Here is a 13,006-nt window from a genome sequence, read left to right as displayed (position 1 = left end):
TTTGAAAGTACTTAACTTAATTGAACATATAAGCTAACTTGATTGAGAATTAAGTTAAGGATCAAATGAGATTGAAGAGTTGACTATGTTTTACTAGCACTATATATGAGGTTTAAGTTCGATCCCGGAGATGAACAGTTTCTGATCTATGATCCATGAAGTATATGAAAGATCAAATTTAAGTACTGATTAATTTTAGATTAGATCTGAATTAATTAGACTTAATTAGATCAAAAAATTCCAGTTAGATTTGGTACAAAAATTCTAAAGAGTTTGGAATTGATAGCCTTTCGAAATTATTTCGAACCAGCTTCGAATTGGATTCAAATCGGATCCATTTTGGATGAGATATGAGAAATCCTACTTGTACTGAGATTCTCCTCTCATGTAGGCCAACCAACATCTGAAATGGTGCTGGTTTGGGGCATCCCATGTGGGTGAGGGAGTGGGTGCAAATTGGTTGTCATAAGTGATAGCAATTCTATCTCATGTAGGAATCCTTCTTTTATGAGTATTGGATTAATTCAAATCAGATTTGAGTTAGAACTCTTATACTTATTGGGTCATGAGAATTATCTATAAATAAAGAGGGTCTCTACTGATGAATGCACAGTAAAAAATCAGATTGAGAGAAGAGAGAAAGAGAAGAGAGGCGTGAGAAGAGAGAGAGGTCCTTTCTTCTCCTTGGCCTCTCCCCTTGTTGTGCCCCTTCTCCCTTGGGTGTGGGCTCTCTTTGGGCATCCCACCTATTGGAGTGAGATGTCATACCAGCATATTTTCTTCCTCATTTGGGATTGCGAAGGTGATTGAATCAGAATTCATCCTACTTTCCTACGGCATCTGGTGTGCATGCGAAGTAGAGGGTCTGCACATCCAAGCCTCTGCGAAGGTTTAATCTAGATAATTTGATATTTGATCTTTGATTCCACTACTATCAGGTAAAAATTTGATCCTTAATCATATAGATAAATAGAAAAATTTTTTGATGCAACCTAGGCCTTCCGAAGAGAAATAGTTTTTCTTCTCTTCATGAGTCAGCAACAGTTTGCTGTTTGAAATTTTTTCAACTTACTGCTCCACTATATAGGGTGAATAGATATCCAGATATGAATTTGCTATCATTCGATTAGATTGAAAAGTAGAGTCAGTTTAATCTTTCAATTTCAAATCAGATCCACCATATATAGGAAAAACATCTCTAGTCCTTCTCAAGTACTTGAGTATGTTTTTCATAGCTTTCCAACGATCCTCCTTGGGATCAGCCTGAAATCTTCTTACAATGCCCAAGACATAAGCCACATCAAGCTTGATATATAGCATAGCCTACATTATTGATCCTATAGTCGAAGCATAAGGAATAGAACTTATTCTATTTCTCTCTTCAGGTGTCTTAGGAGACATCTTCTTAGAGAGTTGTATACCATGATCCATGGACAAATAACCTCTTTTACTTTCCTCCATATTGAACCTCTTCAAAACACAAGGTCTATGTACTTAGACTGGGATAAGTTAAGCATTTTCTTTGATCTATCTCTATAAATCTTTATACTAAGTATATAGAACGCTTCACCCAAGTCTTTCATAAAAAATTTTTGTGATAGTCATGTCTTGACCGATTGCAAATAGTGATGTCATTCGCAATGAGCAATATGTTATCCACATATAAGATCAAGAAACAACAGCACTCCCACTAGTCTTTTTATACACATAATGTTCATCCATATTTTTGATAAAGTCAAATAATTTGACTATCTCATCAAAATGGATTTTTCAGCTCCTCGATGCTTGCTTTAATTCATAAATAGATTTATTTAGCTTGCATACTTGATTTGCTCTCCTACTAGAGATAAATCTCTCTGGCTAAGTCATATAGACTTTTTTTTTAAAATTTTTATTAAGAAAAACAGTCTTGACATCCATCTGCCAGATCACATAGTTATGGTATGCAATAATAGCAAGCATAATCCGAATAGATTTGAGCATGGCTACAGGTGAAAAGATTTCTTCATAATCAACACCTTATTTTTGTCTGAAATTTTTTGCCACCAACCTGGCCTTATAAGTCTCTACCTGATCATCTGCTCCAATCTTCTTTTTGAAGATCCATTTGCAGCCTATTGGGGTCACACCCTCAGGCACATTAATGAAAGTCCAAACTTGGTTGATATACATGGAGTCTATTTCAGATTTTATGGTTTTAAGCCATTTGTGAGAGTCACCACTCATGATAGCTTTCAAATAAATTATAGGATCATCATTCTCAATGATATGGGATGTGTTGTTATTTTCAATGACACACTCATATCTGAGTGGTACATTACGTACTCTACTTGACCTTCAGAGAAAAGGTGTATGTAGTGGCTGTGCCTCAATAAGGGACATATCTAGTTGAGAGTCAGCTTGTAAATTCTGTATAGATTGTAGGTCTTAAACTTTCTCAAGTTCAACTATCCTTCCGCTGCCTCCTTCTTGGATGAACTCTTTCTCCAAGAAAATGAATGCCTACCAACAAACACTTTTTGTTGAGTAGGGTGGTAGAAGTAGTATCCTATACTCTCCTTGGAATAATTCATAAATTTATATTTTTTTGATCTAGCACTAAGCTTATGTCTATCAATATTTTTCACATAAGCAGAGGAACCTCAATTCTTAAGGTGTTTAAGACTAGGCCTCTTTTCTTCCCATATCTCATATAGAATGTTAGAGATAAATTTTGATGGTACTTTATTCAAAACATATGTTGTGGCCTCAAAAGCAAATCCTCAAAAAGAGATTGGAAGATCCATGAAACACATCATTGACCGCACCATATCTAATAAGGTGCGACTCCTCTTTTCCATAATATTATTTAATTATGGAGTGTAAGGAGGTATCCACTGAGAGAGAATATCATTTTATTTTAAATGATCAAGGAACTCACTAGTTAAGTATTCTCCTCTTTGATCAGATCGATGAGCTTTAATACTTTTATTAGTTTGTTTCTCAACCATTCTTTGATACTCTTTAAACTTATCAAATGCTTCAAATTTATATTTTATTAAATACATATATCCAAACCTAGATATATCATTAATAAATGTGATGAAGTAGGAATATCCATCTCTGGCTTGAGTCAACAATAGACCACAAATATCAATATATACAAGGTCCAAAATATCACTCATCTTTTCTCCATGTCCAGTAAATAAAGTCTTGATCATTTTATCCATGAGACAAGATTTACAAGTTCCATATGATTCAAAATCATAAGGATCAAAAAATTTATCTTTATATAACTTGCTAATTCTTGACTCATTTATATGACTAAGTTGGTAGTGCCAGAGATATGTGACATTCATATCCTCTCTCTTCTTTTTCTTCATATTATCAACATGAAGTACCATATCATTAAGTGATAGGAATAAAAGATCATTGTCAATAAAAGTATTTTCATAAAACTTATTAAAAAAATAGATAGAACAATCATTGTTCTTAGCTTTTATTTCAAAATCTTGTCCTAACAATAAGGGTACAGAAATAATATTTTTAATAATTTTTAAAAATAATAATAAATTTTTAGTTTCAAAATTTTATTTGAAGGCAACTTTAAAATCTTGGTTCTCACAGCTTTGGCTTGAATGGATTCTCCACTAGCATCGAACAGCACAAGATCACCTTTACTCAGACTCCTTATTTTCTATAGATCCTACAATGATTTGTAAAGGTGTGAGCCACTGGCAATATCTAATACTCAAAAATTTGAAATTAAAGTACTTAATGATAAGTTTGTTTGTATCATATACAAACCTTTAACAATATTTGCTTCCTTATGTTTCACAATTATAAGGTATTCTTTGCAATTCATCTTTCAGTGCCCTTCCTTACCACAGTGATAGCAAGTACCTTTGGTAGAGATCTTCTTTGCCTTCTTCTTAGAGATACTAGCCTTAGGGTTTAACTTTTTCTTAGAATTTTTTTTGTCTTTCTTCTTATTGATCTTATCTACAAGAAGAACTGGAGTCTTTTTACCTTTGAAATGGCTTTCTACTGTTTTGAGCATATTTAGCAGTTCAGACAGGCTAATATTCAGTTTGTTCATGTGGTAGTTATTGACAAACTGAAAGAAAAAATTAGAGAGTATCTGCAGGATCAAATCTTGACAAAGCACACCATCCATAGTGAAACTCAGTTATCCTAAACGAGTGATCAAATCAATCATCTTAAGGATATGAGTTTGCACAGACATGCCTTCAGTCATCCGGACATAGAACAACTGTTTAGATATCTCATATCTAGCAGTTCGATTTTATTTTCCATATAACTCCTTTAGATTAAGGAGTATAGAAGGAACATCCATATCCTCGTACTATCATTAAAGTTCATTGTTCATTGAGACAAACATGACACGTTTGACAGTCACACTGTCATCCTTCCACATTTTATATGTGGCCCTTTCCTCCTCGGATGTATCTTCTCCAATCATATCAGGTATAGGTGAATCCAATATATAGGAGACTTTCTCCTGTGTGAGAACTATTCTCAAGTTTCTTAACTAGTCTATATAATTTGATCCGATCAATTTATTTACATCTAGTATGCCTCGAAGTGATAGTGAGAATGCCATTTATGTAGTTAATCTACAATAACAAGAATATGATATAAGCAAATAATTCATGATGACATGTATAACTAGATTAGAACTTTTATCTAATTGTGTCTTCCACTATTTTTACTAATTTCATATTCTTCAAGTATGAAAAATAAGAAATATCATTATATTTCTAAATAGGATTGAGATCCCTATTCCTCATAAACATCTTGTGGATAGCACAACAAGCATTCATGAGTTCAAGAGTAGATAACTCCTTATCAATTATACTTTATACAATTCTCAATATTTTTCTCTTGCCTCTAGAAAACTCATAGACTTGTGAATAGCACAACAAACTATAGTGTTCTAGTTAACCCTTCATTTCTATATGGTCATACTTAAACAACGCCATCTTTATGGATAGCACAACAAGGCAACACTATTCAAATACATCATAAGCATCAGTATGCACTTAGTCAACATCATATTAATTTTTATAGTAAGCCTTGTGGATAGCACAACAAGCTCACTAAAATCTTGACATACTCTATTGACTAAATATGAAGGAAGGTCTTTGTAGTATCTACATCACTAATCAATCTAAGTTTGAAACTCAATAAGATCAAATTAGTTAGGTCAGGAGGTGGGAGGCTTCCCATAGCTTTTCTTAGACACCAACAAAGTTGGCCAAATCAGCATACAGACTTAATTAGAAAACCACCTTTAACACTTACCTAAACACTAATTGATCAAATGAATTTGATATTTGATTTGTAAGTGAATCTTAACACTACTACTTAATTTAATTTTTATAGAGGGTCTTGGACTGGTCTTAGCATATCCTAACTACAACATAATATGTAAAATATAAATCATGCTATTCAACATGCTTTTTCAAGTTATAATATCTTTCATATTATCATGCCAAAAATGATTACAATAATCACAAAAGGGGTGTACTATTGACTTAACATATAATAAGTTGAGTCAATATAAAACAAATCCTAATCGAATTAGGTATGTAATACATCCTTAATCAAAATGATTTAAGCACCAAACAATCATGAATCATTAAATTTTATATTATCATAAATTTAAAATTTAATAACTAAAATTTAAATCCATGGTTTAAATAAAAGTCAAAAATAATTTTTGATTTTAAGACCGATACTAGAAATCGATGTAATATTTTGGTAAAATATGAATTAAATCAAATCGATATTACAACTTTTGCACTTATTTGATCAAATCTAACAAGGGTGGCTCTAATACCACTGTTGGATTTCAGTCACATAGTAAAATATAAATTTTAAAAAAAATTTATATGTAAATCGAAAGCTTTAACAATTAAAACTATCGAATCGAAACTCAAATCCTAGAATCACCTTGTAGATATCGAACCAAACAAAATCCAAGCATGCAAAGAGTTAGAAATTTATACTTTTTCAAATGAGCAGTATAGTAAGAAGATAATCTCCATGAGACTCCAAAGCAAAAGTCCTCCAATAGTGATCTATGTGAAAGATGGTCAAGGTCCTTCCCAATTGATGCACCGTCATAGCCTATTCTTCACAAGAACACTATCGATTTCGTACTCGAATAACGATCGCACCAATGCTCTATTACCTTTGATTTCTCTACTAGAATCATGTCAAGAGAATTCTCTCCAAAAGTCTCACAACTTAAGTTTTGATTTTCCACTCCAACACATGAAAAAATCAAACTTAGGATAAGCACACCTCACTTGCTATTTTTCTCACCTCCCTTCTTTCTATTTTTCCACTCAATTTTTTCCTTATCTTTTCTTCTGATTTTTTTCAAATTTTTTTCTTCTCTTATCACATGCCAAGATCTCTAATTTTTCATCAAAATCCAGCCCTTATCCCATAAGATGTGCCCCATTTAAATAGATGAAGAAGGGACGGCGAGACCCAAGAGGCGCCAACTCTTTGAGCTCCACTTTTTCACATGGAGAAATTAATTTTTTTGATAAATTAAGTGGTGTAAAAGAGGCTTAAGGAAGAGAGACTCTTCCTCTTCTTAATGCATAAAAGAGGGTGGTGGCATTTATTTTTGGGGTGAAACCAGAGTGGCATGGAGGAGTCCTTCCACACTTGAAACTTTTTTAAGTTGGATAGGAGTCCAATTAAAATAGACCTAATCCAATCAAGTCAAAGACAACAGATTCAATTTAGCTCAAACACTTTGATCTTAACCTAATTAGGAACTAGGTTTAACATAATGTGCTAGCAAATCAAATTAACCCTTAGGATTTATATTAAATCTTAATTAAATCAGATCAAGATAAATCTCAAAATGTGTGACCCATTGGGTTTCAAATCTAGCCAGCAGTAGATATAGACTCTTGACCTAACCCTATCCGATTAGATTAGATCAACTCAAGGGTCTCAATTAACTAGAATTTTTTTAATTAATTTTTGAATTAAATTTTTTTAATTCTAATGAATCCACAAGTCAAGATTAACATCTAGTAATATGTCATGACTATCCAAAAGATATAAAATTTGATAAAAATTATTAAAATATTCTTTAGTGGTAAGTTATGGTGTAATTTAATTCTTTAATCAAACAGCATCGCAGATGAGCTGTGGATATGAAATTATGTCAAACCTAATTGCTTATCTAAATATATCTTAATTAGAAGATGATGATTCAATTGATGATATATTAGAAATTTCTTTCTAGTTATCATCCTGCTTTGGCTAATAACTTTCAGAATCATCAAATTATGAGATCACATAGGATGTTCGCTCTCCTTATTAAGAGTGATTGATCTCTTATTGATCACTCTCAACCTCCATGCACACTTCATCACATCCAGAACACTCCACACAAGGATCAAAGAATCAAGTTAGGAAGTGAACCAAAATATGGATTCATATATATAAGGTACCATGGTGATCTCATATCAAAAGATCACTTGCACAACTCCCACTAGAAAACAATCAGCTGACATATAAATAAGATTCTATCAAATATTCTCTTGTAGGTCTATTCAGTGAACACCTTCTCTAATGAGCACCCATATCCTTGTATTAATGTTGCCACACAAGTAGTTGTGAACAATATGAGACATAGGATGTGCCAGTCTTATTGGTATCATTGATCTCTGACTCAATGAACCAATAACTAAAAATATTTTAGATCATCGCTATCAAAGATTTAAGTCTCACTGACATGATCTCATCATGATCCTAAAATCATTATCTAAATCTATGGAGTTCATTATAATCTTAAAAAATAACAATAAGATGTAGCATATAATGAATTAAAAATTTATTTTTATTAATTAATAATATCAAATACATGAGTTTGAAAGATAAATAATAGAAAAATACTCCATCGCATCCCATATGTGATAGGCTTGTAGGGTATTATTCTTTCAGATATATGATTAAATTTTTATGTTAGATATTAAATCTAATTTAGACCTATTAATATAAAATTTATGATCTGATTTTGATCAAAATTTTAAGAATTAAATCAAGAATTGATTGAAGATTGTTATAAATCTATTATAACAAAATCTTTTTGAGATAATTTTTTACTGAAATAATAATTAAATTAAAATTTATTTTAATAAATTTTTTATAGTATTATTTTAGGTTAGAAGTTAGACTTAATCAAGATCTGAATTGAATCTATTTTGATAGATTTTTAGATCTAATTTTAAGCAAAATTCTGCACAACATTAAATTGGGTCTAACCAAAATTTTAATTTTCATGCATTCATGTATATGTTTGAATTATTTTTCTATATGATTTAGATCTAAAATTAATATTTTATATACTATATAAAGGTAGGCTCAGATCTGAAATTAATTTGCAACATCATATGATGATGTGATCTAATTAGATTAGATGCATGATATATATGATATGATTATGTTTATATGTGTGCATGCTTGGATTTTATTTATTGCATGGGTAGATGTAATTAATTTTAAAAATTAGATTTTTAATTTTAAGAGTCTAGTACTCGAATTGAGATGATCATCAGACCGTCCGATCATAAGAAGTTGGGATTGAGTCCCTCTCTTGTCCATTCGACGGATTCTCTTATGACGTATAGAGGTACCACTGTGATCAAGTCTTATGAAGAAGAATAGCGAAAGAAATTTTAAAATTATTTTGATCATAAATATGTTCAAATTAGATCTTCATTATAATTTTAATAGATAAATTCAGATATAAAAATTATTTTAAGATCTAAATTGTATGTTATATATGATGTAATTGAAATAGATTTGAATATTGTTATGATATATGTGACGTATGTATGAGATTTAGATCAAATTTATGCATGTTTAATTATGAAACATAAATCTAAAAATTAAATTTTAGGATCTAAAATTTGTATGAAACATATGGTATGCTTCACTTGAAATACTAGTAGAATAGTTCTACGAACTGAAATACATATTTCACATATTTAACTTAAAATTAGATTTAATTGATCTATATTTGAAAATTGAAGATCCTTAAGACACCTGATAAATTGTTTGGACTATGGGTTAGCTAGGATCAGATCTTCTAACCGGGTTAGATCTAGGATTAGAAATAAATATTAACTAATTAGAAAAATTGATTAAATCTAATCAAGAGTTGATTAGATTAGGTTAGAATTTTTCTAGATCAATCTTAATAATTATAGCTTGATCAAGTCCATATTTTTAACTATACCAAATGGACCAGATTATGATTCAATGGTTTAGCTCAAATCTTTTGGTTGATCGAATCGAAACTAATCGATCAATTGGTATCTAAGATAAGTTTGACAATATTACTTGACAATATGATTGATAGTTTTTAATTGGCAATCTGCTTACCTGGCTATTTTGATGATGTCTAAGGTGAGCCAAGGCAGACCCTCCCATTGATGTCACTTACCTGGCCAATTTGATAGATTATATTTTGATTAGGTCACTAATTGATTCGAGATGACCCAAGCCATTAAGGTAAATCAGTATGACTGATTTAGATGTCTCTTGATCAAGCTTATCTCTAATCTAATTCAATGACTTGGTGAAGTCGATGGGAGAATTTTTGACTACTAATCGATCTCTTCTTTCATTCTCAAATCATTAAATAAGTTTGATTGATTTACATACCTTTGGACCAGCTTGTCTCTAGTACTCTTCATAACTTGATGAAGTCAGTGAAAGAATTTAGACTCGTTAGTCTAATGGACCAGCTTGTCTAGCCCTTTTCATGACTTGGTGAAGTTTGTGGTAGGATTTAAGACTCATCAGTTAATTGCTTGTTAAATCATTAATCAAATCTTTTAAATTATTAAGACCATAAAATGAGCTAGTTATGGGGATAACTGGATCATAACCTCCCATTTAGTTGGGTGATAATGGGTCCATTAGTCTGATAATCATTGGAGGCCCAAAGATCTGATGCTTATCTACTATAGAAATTATCATCATAATATGATGACTCGGTTAAGTCTCTCTGGTGGGTGGTCAGGTTGGTCAGCCAAAGTCGAGTCTGATCATTTATTAGTTAAATTCTTGAATTTAATCATATTAATGGTTGGACCTAACCAAGACTTGTAGAGATACTCAAAGCCAACTGAAAAAAAAAATCTAGGACAAAATTAATTACTAAAGGTTATTTGGAGAAATAATTAGTTAAGAACCTACCCATAGATGCACATAGATTGATCGGCTATGGTCCGGCTTGTGTACATCTGTCTGAATTTTAGTACCTACTAAGGAATTAAGATAATTCTTTGAATTAGCGGTAGAGGCTATCAATTCATATAAAAAAATAGGAGGACCTTTAGACTAAAGTCCAAATCTTTAGGATTAAAAAATTCATATAATAATAGGTCTTAATATTTTTCCTTTCAGTTGTGGCTAGTCAATTGTCGCTCTGCTCACTATTGGACAATGACAAGCTTATAGGATCAAATTTTGATAATTGATATCGAAAGTTGAGAATAGTTCTCAAACATGAGAAAATCTTATATGTGATTATGGATCTAGCACTTGAAGTACTAGCTCCCAATGCAGATGCGATGGTTGGAGATACTTATCAAAAGTGGCTTAATGATTGTATGACAGTACATTGCATAATGAAAGCTGGATGACTGATGAATTTAATTGTAATTTCGATGCTTAGTCGAAAGAAATGCATCAAAGGTTGAACAAGTCTTTGACACACTTGAGAATTTATCCTCAACAGGGCATCGATCCTTTGAGAGAGAAAGACAAGTATGGTGCAATGGTGTCATGCTAGGACTTCTAAGTCCAATCAAACTAACCAGTCTAAGGCGAACTAGAGTCAAGCAGAATACTTCTTTTGCAAGAAGCTAGAGCACTGAAAGAAAAATTATTCTCTATATCTAGCTTTTCTTGACCGAACAGGCCTAAAAATAGAAATTAGCAAAGAGTTTAATAACACCTTGTAATTTCTTTATCTATGATACTACTATCTAGGTATTAGATATTGAAAGTTTGATTTATACCTATAATTTGATGCAGAGACTTTAGGTTAGTAGAAAATTTGAGAAGAGCGAATGATTTCTGAATGTTGGAGATGGAAGAGCTGTTCTAATTCTAGCTATAGAAAAAGTTTAGTTTTTTCTCAATTCAAATATCATTGTTTTAGATGATTGTTATTATTGTCCATCTTTCCTTATGAATGTTATTTTCATAGGCTTTTTGGCTAGGATGGTTATAATTTTTCAATCAAAAAAAAAAATTGTAATATCATTATGAATGGTGTCATGATTATGTATGGACAATTGAAACATGACATCATAGTCTGTTAGTGTAATGTACACATTAAATAAATATTCTAGAATATATAATGTCATAGATGCCTACCTTTGACATTATAGGCTTGGTCATATAAATGAGAATAGGATAAATAGGCTAACTAAAGAGGCAATCTTCAACATCAATAATTGTGAATCATTGCTGACCTATGAGTCCTATCTTCTTAAAAATATTATCAAATTATCCTTTACTAGAAAGAGTAAATGAGCCTGTAATGTTCCAGATCTAGTACATAGTGATGTATATAGACCTATGAACATAGATGCCTACCTTTGACATTATAGGCTTGGTCATATAAATGAGAATAAGATAAATAGGCTAACTAAAGAGGCAATCCTCAATATCAATAATTATGAATCATTGCTGACCTATGAGTCCTGTCTTCTTAAAAATATGATCAAATTATCTTTTACTAGAAAGAATAAACGAGCCTGTGATGTTCCAAGTCTAGTACATAGTGATGTCTATGGACCTATGAACATAGATGTCATAGGAGGGTACTACTACTTTATTAATTTATCGATGGCCTATCGAGGTATGGATATATCTACCTTATGAAACATAAGTCTAAATCATTTGAAATGTTCAAATGATTCCATAGTGAAGTAAAATAACAAATTGAAAAGAGTATTAGAATTCTTCGGTCTAAACAAGGAGGTGAATACCTTTTCAATGAGTTTATTGATATATCTAGAAGAGAATGAGATTCTCTCGCAATGGACACCTCTTGGGAGGAGGAATCAAGCTCTATTAGATATAATTCGGTCCATGATGGAATTTACAAGTCTGTCGATCTCTTTTGGGGTTATATCCTTGAGACTGCTTGTTATGTTTTGAACAATATTTCGAGCAAATCAATCATAAAAACTCCATATGAGATATGGACTGGACATAGACCGATACCCTCTTATCTTAGGGGGGCTTGTTTAGTTTATATAAAATATTTACAGACTGATAAGCTTGAATCTCGATCCAATAAGTAGTTATTTGTAGGGTATCCTGAGGAGTTTAGGATATACTACTTCTACCATACTGAAGAATAAAAGGTATTCATCAGCAATAGGACATTCTTTTTAGAAAAACAGTTTCTTATGAAAGAAATTGATGTCACTAAGGTTAAACTTGAAGAAATTCGATAGGTAGAAGAACCGACACAGACAAGTGAAAATATAGAACGAATTTGATTAGATCAAATTCAAAGTCCATTGTTATGGCACCTCAAGGAGATCTAGTAGAGTACCGTATCAGTCAGATAAATACTATGGTTTTTTGGTTTAGGATGGTGATCCTGTTGAACTCAATGAGAATGATAAGGATCTGCTCACCTATATGGATGTCATGCAGAGATTCAACTCTAACAAGTGGCTTAATGCCATGAAATCTGAGATAGAGTCTATGGAGATTATTGGTGTGTGGACACTAGTTGATCCACCCAAAAGGATAAAACTTATAGGGTGTAGATGGATTTTAAAAAGGAAAGGGGCGCAAACAGAAAGGTGGAGACCTATAAAACCTATTTGATTGTCAAGGGGTATCGTCATTGTTATGATATTGACTATGACGAGACGTTTTCTCCTGTGGCAATACTCCTAGAGTTGGAACATACATTTTGATAAGATCAAAATAT

The sequence above is a fragment of the Elaeis guineensis genome, unplaced genomic scaffold (assembly GCF_000442705.2).
Source record: "Elaeis guineensis isolate ETL-2024a unplaced genomic scaffold, EG11 Super_Scaffold_1000045, whole genome shotgun sequence".
In the NCBI taxonomy this organism is placed as follows: Eukaryota; Viridiplantae; Streptophyta; class Magnoliopsida; order Arecales; family Arecaceae; genus Elaeis; species Elaeis guineensis.
The sequence above is the reverse complement of the archived record's forward strand: the minus strand, read 5'-3'. Positions refer to the sequence as shown.